Source organism: Venturia canescens, chromosome 4 (assembly GCF_019457755.1).
Source record: "Venturia canescens isolate UGA chromosome 4, ASM1945775v1, whole genome shotgun sequence".
NCBI classification, from domain to species: Eukaryota; Metazoa; Arthropoda; class Insecta; order Hymenoptera; family Ichneumonidae; genus Venturia; species Venturia canescens.
Window position 1 is genome coordinate 19288648 of NC_057424.1, and position 12802 is coordinate 19301449.

A 12802-nucleotide genomic window follows, 5' to 3' on the forward strand; every position below is an offset into this window, starting at 1 on the left:
TATCTCTTGCCACAAGGAAATTCGCCCCTCTGGGTCAGCGATGAGATCTATCCTGATACCAGAACGACGTGGTAAAGAATATTGGATGACTACCCTAAATTTTCTCTCTCAGGCTCATTTCTCGCTCGAGGCAGTCGCCGCGTAAATTCGCGCAAATTCTCTCTGCCAAGGTAAGAGGCTGAAAGGTATATAGGTATGGGAGGCACAAGGCGATATACAAGCCATTCAACATGTAGATATATATCCGGTATCGATGTCGCTGATAAATTTTCATCCTCCTTGTGAAAAGGCTTCTTCTCCGTCGTGCAAGCTGGTTTGTTACCAGCACCTGGGATCCTCTCTCGGGATATCCCTACCCAGCGATCATCCACTGCTCGTCGGCGTTCTTACACTCCTCGGTACCTTCATCTCTAAATCTCTTTTGTATATATAGAGATGCATCGAGGACCCAAATGCGTGTCTCAGACATTCGTGTGTTCCTCCCCGTGGTGCTCTTCGTCCCAGGATTTTCCTCCGTTTCTGGTTCGCACGATGGGCACCATCGAGTTCTCAACGTCGTGACATCGCTCATATCTCCCGCTCTCGGGCACAAGGCACACCAACTGGAAAACTCGCGAGACGAGTTTGACGAGATTTTTATGGGCGTACGAGATTGACAGGTGCCTATACACATATTCGTACCTCGCTTCATATGTGCTTGCCTCGTATGTAGATCGGTAACGTACTAAATTCGCGCGGTTCCCCTACGCGAGCATCGATCCTTCCAACAGCGATGAAAGATTGTCCAGATATATCTTCTAGCCATCATTATTTATTATCCTCAATTTCCAACGCCACCGCAGCCCTCTTCCTTTCTTTAAAGTCTTCACAACCGTCTTTCGCGGTAAGACACTTCTGTCTCATCACGACGTATACAGATTTTTGTGATTTATTGTGTATTTTACAGTGCCGACGGATTGTATTTATTATTTTTTTCGATACGGCACATTTCAATTACCACGAGAACGAGTTTATCCGGATATTCTAGGCTGACGATCAACAGCTTCGTACCATTTTTTATGAAGAATTGTTAACACTGCTCAAGATTTTTATCCGTTTATAGAATTTGATGGCTGCTCCCATTCCACGAGGTATATGACATTGTACAGTTTACTTTCAACCGTCTCATTGTTTTTGCCTTTAAAAATTGGACCTTGACTTTCATATCGGGGCCAAAGTACTTCGTTTTCTTGGCTAAAGCAGCAATAAAATATGCTCTCGGATGTAAGTACCCAAATATATGATATGTCATGAAAAGTTAATGAGAAGAATAGATATTAAGGGGGAATAGGAAAGAAATGAGAAGCATGAGAAAAGAGAAAAAGAGAAGCGATGGTTGTGGGGGGACGAGGTTGACCAATTATTACAGAGGCCTCCGGTGGACCTTAATATGGCGAGGGCGGGTTTAATAAGGCAGAGGAAGATTTCGGCATGCACGAGAGCGCAGCTCTAGCTGGACAAAGAGAGAGCCTCTTTTTCCTTTCTCCTCCTCTACTCGATACCAGGAGGTCAAAAATGCGCTCAAAAAATTGCCGCCAATTTGAATTGCTAATTCACATGGCGGCGTTTGCTCGGTTGCCGTTGCGCTTCTCTCTACCTTTTAACCGATCCTCTCTCTCTCTCTCTCTCTCGCTCGCTCGCTTGTTCACTTCTGTGCGGTTCGTGCCAGTGCAAAACAATAGCTGCGTGTATAGCGGTATATATATATAGCAACAAGCAGCGACAACCTCCGAAACGAAGGAGAGGCGCTCACGCTGACGAAGTCCATATAAGTGTTTCGTTTGGCTCGGAGAAATGCAGCCGAAGAAAATAAATAAAATAAATGAATGGAAAGAGAGTGGAGGAAAAGAGTACGTAGCGACATAGGAGGAGGCTTTCGGGATGCTGCTGCTGCTGGGCGAGATGAAACCAACGAGAAGAAGCGGCATCTTGCAAGATCGGCGAACATTCGTAGCCGCAAGGAAATATAGTGGAAGCAGCAAAATATCCTCGTCACACTCCGAATAATTAGTCACTGTTACGGCTCCCTGAAAATTCACCATCCGAACAGAAAATCAGCAGAAATGTATTGTATCCAACAGAGTGATAAACAAACGAGAAACGTACAGAATCATTGGTTCGTGATGTTATATCAATCGAATACAAAGCTGGGAGGAACGAAGACATTTCCTCTCACACAACAGGCAACATTTATTCAGAAATATTCAAATTAATATCACCAACGAAGGAGGGAGAGGAATGACAAAAATCAGATAACCTCAGTTATTCCTTCTGAACTTCCCCGAAAATTCAACACTTCAAATCCGAGTGTATTTGTAGGATAAATCCTTGCCACGACAAATAAGCCTCATCAGTGATGTGAGTTAACCCAGAGAGTCTCTTTCCCAGGAAATGATGACGGAAATATTTTGTGATATGTGGAATTTGTGTATTTAAATATACCGCGTTGCGAGCATCCCTTCCCGGACTGAGAGGGGGGATCATCGGCTTTCCGAGCGAGGGATCTCATCGATCAACGAATTTATTATTAATCTACTAATAGTCAATCGAGAAAGACGTGTGCCGGTGATCAGATTCTGGATATCAGTCTCCGTCTACATCCATCGACAGCCCAGGCCTGGCATCAGGAGAACACCAGATAAGCGATCACCATTTTTCTACACACGTAGATCCATATTATATTCTCGTGAAATCAAATATATATATAAAAAAAAAAGAGGAAAACAAAAATAAAATTTATTCTCGATACATTCAAAAAAAAATAACTTTACAATTTCACGCGACACTCGTGTTCGTTACACTCCACCGTAATACGATGAATTCAAAGCCAAAAGTGAGTGCAGCACCAAAATCTTATAAAGTATGGAGCGAAGGGATCACGTATGTGTGTGCTGATCTCGTAAAGTTACCGAGCCCCAAGATTGTAAGAGTACAGTGCACTTCGGCCTCCTCCATACATAAATGTGTACATTTAATGTGCCCATTAATGCATTTGATATATTCGATAAAATACACGTTATTTGTGTTGTGAAATGGTAATAATTTTGCCGACCTTACATAATCTTTGAATATTGGCACGCCACGTGGAAAGAGCATTTTTCATCGATGAAGAATCTCTCTCGAGTGAATCCAAAAGAGCCAGCAGATGCGAGCATATTGGATCTTTATCAATTTTATTTTTATTACGGGACGAGCGAGCAGCAGGGTTATCCGTGAGAATCGTATCGTCGATGAAACAACTCGAGTTCGCGAAGGGAGGCTGTCGGTTGAACCGTCGGAGAGACGAGGGAAATCGAAATTTTGATTATTCAAGGTCATTGGAGACTGCGCCTCCTCACTGTAGTTGTCGAACGCAGAATGCGTCTTTCAGCATTTGGAGGATTAAAGTGTTCCAATGGTAAGTCAAAGGCAGAATTCTATAGTGATGGCACGTCGAAATAATGCTCAGTGTAACGTCAAAATTGTCGCTAAGAGTGTCGTAGAAATTCAAAATATATTCTCCAATAGAAATGACACTTAACTGCTGCTTCCTTTGGAAGTATACGGTATCAGCAAAATATCAAACTTTGAGATGTCATTTGGAAGCAACCAAGTCATTCCTTGTGCAGCATAATCAACAGGGACTAACGCTCCAGTCTTTTCTAGCATCGAACTTGATCGCTCTTCGTATTAAAAGCAACAGTTATGTATACATCAGGTACGAGGTACATATGCGAGCATACACATGTATTCAGTTCTTGTCGCGGATCCTTGGGACGATAGCGTCCTCAGATTCTATGGTTTGGCTAATCTGTCTTCCGTTTTGCACGGTCATCTTTTCCGCTTCCGGTCTCATAGTGCCAGTCACTTGTCAGATAATTATTCAGAAACGTATAGACGGTGTATCTCACGGAACATGTGCTTAGTGAATAAGCTTATAAATATATATATCGGTTCGTTGTGTGGACAAGGCATTCGATACCCAACCAACCAATTGTGAGCTGAGACTCAGTGGAACAACTTTTTATTCTCACGTTCGACGTCTTTTTACTCCTAAGACTTATGACACATTTGATTTATTATACTTTTACACGCATGTTTACGTTTTTGTATAAAAAACATTGTTTCAAAGTTGTTATAACATAAAGAAATTTGTTGTTTGATCAATGGTGCATTCTTTGAATTCAGTATTAATATTATCGATTGATGTTGACAATGAAGATGGTCACATTTTCTATGACTAGAATATAGATACAAGATAGAAAAAAAAGGAACAAACGAAGTAAAGACGTTTGTTTACTTGGCAACAGTTTTTTCTCTGACAAACTATGAAAAAGGACGTAAAGTTTATGTCATGGAAATATTCAATCAGTTTATCTAACATCGATATTTTGTGTTATAATTACGTCGTGTACTTGAGTTGCCAAAGAACAAGAAAACTTCTTAACGTGACGAGATTTACATGTGTATGATCAAATGACCGAGTGACGGAGATGAATCAATGGATCACATTTTTTCTTTCACTTGAATTACAGTTAATCAAGATTTTATTAGGTAATCTACTAAAAATGAACGATTCTTTATAATTTACATTTCTACTGGAGCAATCATATCAAGAGACTCGGTAGAGTTTGATTGTATTTGTGTGTGATAATCTGTATGCTCTATTCGATTGCTCACTCGTGTTTCTTCTCTAATTCAATAAAGTTCCTTATATAAAAAACTATCATATCAATTACCTCAATTCTATAGTTATGTCTCATCAATCAATTCTCAATTCTCAAACTGGAGCAAGACTTGGTACATCATCGTCTAACACAAGTCACGCGAAAATTCTCTTCTCGTGTGAGATTAATCTTGCTCCAAATCGATTATCATAATATTTTTAATCCTAATCACTTTAATCGTAATCAAATTCCTATTGCCTTTCAGAAATCATACATTTTGTTACCTGAAAAGGGCTCATTTTATCAGAACCAGAATCAACGACTTTTGTGCGGTAATTTTGTGACGAAATAGTAGCAGGGGACGGTCGATTTTATTTTCTAATCCTTAAGGAGGTTGCTTTACAATGGAATGCAGTAAAATCAACAGTGTGGATTTTAGCGTCAATCTTGCCACGTCCAGATTTGATATTTTTTGCTTCGATCCGAATGCCACTTTATGTATCACAAAACACTGAAGTATCAATGACGTTATATATCCCTTCTCCGTTGTCTATGTCGGCTATCAAAAGGAGGGCATCGAGCAACTGCGATACAATCCGTTTCCCATCGAGTTCACGTGTGTGCGAGTGTTAATCGACCTGCTTATGTGCTTACATGAATCGTTGAAATCGAGACGGAATTATTGATAGTTTTGGTGTGAGATACGATATAACGAGCGAATCCTAGGATGGCTACCAAGGGGATGCATTACGATGAACGCATACAATAATCATGGAGTCTAGTGATCATTTTCAGTTCCGATGAATTTCGAAGTTTCCATACCTGATTGTCAGAGAAACGTAAATTTCCATCTCACTAGGAACTACATGCTTTTCGGGATCGAGGATGATTTATAACAATGAAAATGGTTTATTTAAGGAAAAACAGATTGAAATACGAAATTGAATTGTTGAAATTTCTAAATAAGCCCTTGGAATCATTGTATTTCACGTATAACAAAGCATCGATTATCAGCTAATTCTATCGAGTTACCAACTCGTTATTTTTGTAAGAGCGAAGAGGCGAACACTTCGTGGCTTATTCTATTTTCTGGATGCACGATTTTCCAGGCTGCACATATTCCAGCATCACGTAAACGCTGGAAAAGAGACCCGGCCACGCAGAGAGTTCGCAACGATGCGTCTTCTTCGTCACCTTCTTTCCACTCTTGAACTAGATAGAAGTCTAACTTGAAGTAGATATTCAGAGCACATTTTCCGAGTGCCTATGTTAGATGTATCTGTGAGTGCTTTAACTATACGGTTAAAGCGTCGTACGAGTGGCAAAAACGGTCGTTTGATCGCCGGCGCGTGAGCCAACCTATACGGTCATTAAGTAAGAACACAGATTTTTTTTCGATTGTACGTCTTAGCTCGAACAGTTAACGATTGCATCTCCGTCGTTATCACTCTTTTTGAGTCTGTGTGTTTTGAGAATATAAAAAGTGGCGTTGATACGAATAAATATAAAAATACTACGAATCAGTAGAAGTTTTTAAATGTACTTTTACATTTTTCAATGATTACCTTGGCAAATAGTACTGACCAGTTTTTTCAGAGACGAGGAAAGAGAGGAACATTTAAAAAGAATATTTTTTTCTAATTTTTTGCAATAGCTTACATAAATATGGTTGCTCCTATGATAGAAAAAATAAAGTAGCATATGAAACTCGACGATGTACTGATATACAAATGAGAAGTATAACTGTTGACTATTCGTAAAGTTCGCTTGGAATGTGACGTACATAGCGCGACGTACGGAAAGATGAAGGAGCGTGAATACTTCAAGTACGTCAGCTGAGAGTTCTCAAGCGCACAGGAAAGTATATAGTGCGAGGGGAATAACCCATGGACGGGGGCGAAATAGAAAAAGACGAGGATACGTAGACACACACAGTGTGAGCCCAACATGGACTTGCCTCTTCTCGACGTTTGATCTTCTTTCGTTGTCGCGCGAGTTGCTCGTCAACCCGTGAATCGCGTTTTATACGTCAGATGAGTGGAGCAAACTCGATGCATGAGTTGTTTTCATGAGAGGAATAGAAAAGAGGCAAGGACAAAATGAAAAAATAAAGTAAAGAAGCAAAAAGACGATTGAAAATTCAGAATAAGCCCCATAAATACCTGTAAAGCCGCTCTTTAATAGAGCTATCGACACTTCACTGAGTATATTGAATAAAAACTTGAATCAATGGCATTCTCTTTGTTTCCATACACCTGTCATCGACCGTACTTCGGCGGACCATGGCGTTTCTTTCCAATAATAACCACTTTCCACCGAGTTCTTGGTCCACGTTTCTTCGTAATGGAATTTTCTAATTGAAAACGTGCGACAAACGAGTGCTCCTGTATCTTGCTTATCCCTAAGTACACTGGCGTCGAAGGCAGAAAAAAGAGAAGCATCAATTCCGCATCTGGGCTGAAAGTGAATTTGAAAAAAGTCTTTTGTATTGCTTTTTTATAATATTCCTGAGCAACTTCAGAGTCGGGAGAGCAATGATTGACGATAACTTTATGTTGTTTTATAATTTCTAACATAGAACACGAGAATTGTCATCGAAGTACTCCACCGTTGTTTTGCGGAAAAACGGATGAAAATATTTGAGCAAGATTTTATATTCGTTTCTAACCGCGTATCGGTCTGTCGATCCATCGCCTCACGCGAGCTAAGAATAAATCGATGAAATTCGAATACTTTGGTGAAACCGGGTGCACCATTCCTTCCACCCGGCTAAAAAGAAAAATACGCTCGAAACGAAATTGAGAAACGGATAGAAGTTTCAACAAAGCTTACAAAGTTTAAGAGCTCAGATACGTTACGATGGATTTTTTTCTTCCGTTCTCCTGTCCCTTTTTGTTCTTATCTCAGTTGCGAAACTACTGCACTTCTCTTCTTGCACATCGGTAGAGAATGTTCGCCGCGGTGGTGTGTTGAGTATGCCGCCCGTGGTCCTTTACTTAAACGGGAGCCACGAAGCACTTTGCTCGTCGCTACTTTGTCCGTTAACTCCGTGTATCCCGCGGCTTCGCAGTGATTAAGGATTTTAATGAAACAGCACCAGATAGAGATCATAGTGCACTGCGTGCACTTTGACAGAGCTTTTATCTCCATTCACCTTAATATATGCAGAGCATCTATATGTTTCAGCAGAACGCTGCGTACACGTTTTCACATCAAGTTGTTTTCGTAAATAAGTCCAGGAGGAACCTCGCCAGCAGGTGTCTTAACCCGTAGACACCACACTTCTTTTGTGATCACACACTCACCAAACTGGTGCAAATTTGCACTTCGACTTTTCAAAACTTTTTATTTCATCCATGAATGTATGGAATCGATCTTAAAACGAGACTTTTTAGGGGTAACAATTCTCTAGTAATCGATTACGATTATTAAAAAAATTTGAGAATAATGTTTTATTTTAGAAAAATGGCCAAATTGAAGAAAGGAATTTTGAAGTTCTAGACACTTGAAATTTCCGTATGGGTGCAAATTTGCACCAGTGTCTATGGGTTAATCTGCGATATTCAAACTGACGTTATGCATTTTAATTTCATTTATTGTCGAATTTATTCAGTTTTTTTTAGTTTCAGGTTTAAGTTTAGCCTCCTTTGGTTTAACGTCGCGAGAGATTCGTCTAGATAATATAAAGACGTGTACGTATTAGAGTGCTTCAAGAATATAGATATTTTCTTTTCGTTAGCCAAGTGGGATATTAGTATGTGTAAAAAACATTCACTCCCCTGAAACTTGGGATTTGAAGAGAAAATTGAAGAGGTCGATCAAACGAATGACGAAGCCTCTGCTGTTAAGTATACGTGGATATTCTGGGTCACAATAAACAGATATAGTTGCATTCATACTGATCGTCTCGATCATTGTCGTTCGCTATCCTCGAATAGGAATCGTCCAAAAAAGGAAAATTGTCACTCTATCTGGAACGAACTCATTCCTCGGGAAGTCTGGAGCGCGAAGAGAAATAAAAAAGGGGGTTTCAAAGCGAGATATTCTCATATGCTCTGAAGTTGTCTCTCCACCTGCTCAGCACCCATGCTTCATAACAACATGCTTTGTGTTGTTCAGCCGGGTACATACTCTGTGTGCTTTCGGTGTGCTCGATCCGCATGAAAAGGCTCTTGACTTTTGCCTCATCATCGGACGCCTCGTGTGATTTCTCTGTTTCTGTCAAGGTCACGGGTGTGACTTAGGTTTCCGAGCTATCGTCATCGACCTTGTGGTTTTGAAAATGCCAATAAATCTGACAGATTTTCAATCGACTGGAATTTCGACTCCCGAATCTCTCGACGTAATAGTTAAAGGCTGGACGAAATCACGACATGCGCAGGGCAAACGAAAATCAAAAGAAGCCAGTTGTCTGGATAAACTATTGAAATAAGATGAAACGTTTTTAAAATCAATCGCGAATTATTTTTATCGCAGATAAATACAATTATCATTTTCTGATGCTGGACGAATGCAGTGGTCATTGATACGAGGGGTAAATATTTTTCGACTGTCCGAACAAAAATCTTTGGCGGACGAATGGAATTCGAATGGACAAACAAAATGTGAAGAATTCATCCGGCATTTTTGCACTCGATTTTCTCTCGTTCGGTGCTCTTTCTGCGATTTCGTAGGAAATCCAGTCGATTCGTAAAATTGTGCGACGCGTCGCAAACTCATCGAGAATAAAGGTAAGAGGGGAAGAGAGGAAGGGAGAAAAATGGGTGGGAGAAAGAGCGATGTAAAGAGGGAGAAAGACGAAGAGGCAGAAAGCGAAGAAACGATGGATAGCCTCGCGAATTCTTCCGAACCCTGTAGCTACTCCGCGAGAACTCTGCGTATCTCCAGGACTACACACACACACACACACACACACACACACACACACACACACACACACACACACACACATACACACACACACACACACACACACACACACACACACACACACACACACACACACACACACACACACACACACACACACACACATGTGAACACGAATATATGTGTATATAAAGGATTTCTCATGCTTCTTTATCTATTCCCAATGCGTTCGAGTCTCGCAATCCGCCTTGAAACATTGGTCCCCGAAGCGTGAACGTTCGAGATTCGTCCATCTCTTTTGCTCCGGAGAGACAATCCACTAGCAGCATCACACACCAAAGGCCACTCTTTGGAAATGCCACAAACACACGGTGAAGATTTTTCTTACGAATATACGTGTACACAAAATCTTTTTTCGAGCTTTACTCACGAATATACAAGAAACGTGATTTTTCGTCAGTAAATCCATCGCTGTTGGTCGAGCCGTGTATATCTGTAGAGACGAAGATGCCGTTCTTTCCTTTTCTCTCTCTTCTTCTCGAATTTCCACGTCTCTTCATATTTCGCCGTGGAGACTCTTCGTTTTCTCGTTGAATTGGCACATTCGAGGGTGAAAATTCGTTCTAAATTTTATCTCGAACGTTCGTAACGAAATTTCAAATCAAATCGAAAATACTTCTCTGGTCTTACGCTGGCAAAGAAAAATTTGCTCGTCCCAATAGCATTTTGGTAAGTTATTTGCTATATTCATTTACGATCTGATAAACCAAGAGATTATTGAACCTCAGTAGTTCCATCCTAGACACCGTAATCTCAAAGTACATTTTAACAAGTAATCGCTAAAATGAATTCCAAGTGACAGAAAAAAAGAGACTTCTTTTCGTAGCTCAACTTTCATGATTTAACGAATGAAAAACCCCTTTCCCACTTAAACAGAATTTTTCATCCTAGACACAGAAAATCCAATGCGCGTGAATGCAAAAAATTGAAAAAAGTTTGCTCCCTTCCATTTGGTTTGCTCCACAGGAAGCAGGCGGCCCTCGAATTGGGCAAGTCGCCTGCAAGTTCACCTGCACCGTACTTCGGATATAAGATTTGTATAAAAAGATCTTCTCAATTCCAAAAGACCTTATGGAGATGTGACTTTCCCGAGGAAGAAGACGAGAACGTGTCGCTTCGTTATCCCTCCAAACTATTCTTCCCTCGGGAACTAAGAGCCGAGGTTTGTAGTCGAGGGGTAGCTTTGTACGAGTTTCTTGCCGATGTATATGCCGCCTATCCTCGACTTCCCTTTCTTTCTCGGTCTCCCTCTGCCACTCTTTCAGAGCGGGAGCGTTACGCGATGGCCTTCCGCGTAGACCTCAAGAATAAAGTTTCAAGATCGGGTCGTCGCTTCTCCAGTTTACTTCTCGCGCGCTCGCATTTTCCTTCCCTCCCTCCCCCCCGTCCCTCCCTCGCTCGCTAGTTTTATTCTTTTACCCCGTGAATCTCGACCTACCCTTCCGGCTCTGTGTATTGTACGCTTCGTGCTCTTTCCTCTCCCACACACAGCGCGTCCTCTTGCCTCCTACACATATTATCGACTGTTGACAAAGAAAAGGGCTTGATGCCGATTGCTTCACCTGCTGAACGAGGTCCACCGAGTCATTTCCATACCAAGGACTGACATATATTGCGTATACTCCGCAAGAAAAGTCTTTCCACAGACGCACCTCGAATCTTAGGTGCATAGATTTTGAACAGGATTCTGACTCTGGCGCAGCTTTTTCGACACGAAACCGACCTCCAAATAATTTTCTTCTCCATGCACAGAGGGCGAGATTGCTCTGTTAGATCCTACTACAGCGGTGGCAGTGGCAGTGCAGCAATGCCAGTATCATGGATGCTGTACAGCCGAACAAACTTTAGGCATGACCTCGGTATTCTGCTCTTTCTCTCTCTCTCTCTCTTTCCCTCGGACCGGAGCAGTCTTGCCCGAATCTTCCGATAAGCATCGAGCACGCCTGCAAAACTCTATACGCGAGCTAGTTTTGTATATAGTAATAGATGTTGTTGACCAATATAGATCTTTGGTCCTCTTGAGTTACTTGGATCATATAGGTACTATTGGAGCGACCGTTTGCAGCTTCACCGCGCCCACCGAAATTGTATTACTTTTTCATCTGACCCAAGTTCTTTCCATGGCCGAAGTAGAGTTGCGTATATCGTCTTGAAATCCGGAGACTCTGCTCTTTCTGAAAAATCGATTGCCATAGTTATTTCTCCATATTCTTTCGTTTTTTTTTTTTTTTTTTTTTTTTTCATTTCTACGATTTCACGAGCTTTTTCTTACCGTATCTTCCTGGTCTTGTCAAATCGAATGTTTCCTTTTTACTCGGATAACCAGCAACCATCCGTGTTTCGATATTCCAACGGGGAAGTTTGTTTAAGAGCGGGATTTCTGGTCTTTATTGCCATCCCGAGGGTCAAACAGTGATATCGTCGTGGTTGCGGCTCTATAAAAAAAACTTATACTCCTATATTTGTCTTGGACGTGTACATAAAGTATACTATATCGTGAGAAAAAGAGAAAATGTCTCGATTTGTACTTCGATTTTTATTGACAGCTGTTAAACATCTTCCTGTCTTTCTTTCTGATCATAAAAAATAATCGAATATACGCAGGCTTTGCTTTCACCTACCCGCAGTAACTGACTTTTTATAATATCCAAATTCATACTTTTTTTGTTCCTCCCGAGTTCGGACTCGAGTCGACAAATATTATTCGAGAAAATCATTTTAATGACTGAAAAAAATGACTTCAGCAGGGGCGAATTAATTCTATAAAGACGTTGTCCCCACTGGCTGAAGTCAAATCGAGCTGACGGACCATAAAACGTCTTCCAAGTTGTAAGATAAGCAATCGGATTTTCAGGGTACACAAAAGTGTTGGCTTTCATCTCGGTTTTGCTTGTCAGCATGGAAGGATATCAGCTTGATCTCTAGAGTTCATGAAATTTCATGTTACCATTGCTTGTAATTTGATTTTATCAACCTTTAGCACATGAATAACCAGATGCATTGTCGTTAGATGACACCGATGGGACTGACGAGAACTGACGATCTTCATACGTAAGCTAAAATGATAGAAGCAGCATTGCTGAAATCCACGTGTAGATTTAAACACTCGCCAGTAGTTGCAAAGGCTTTAGAAGTTCTGACGACAACAAAAAGGTATCCCGACCTTACCAGTATATGCTGCTCCCAAT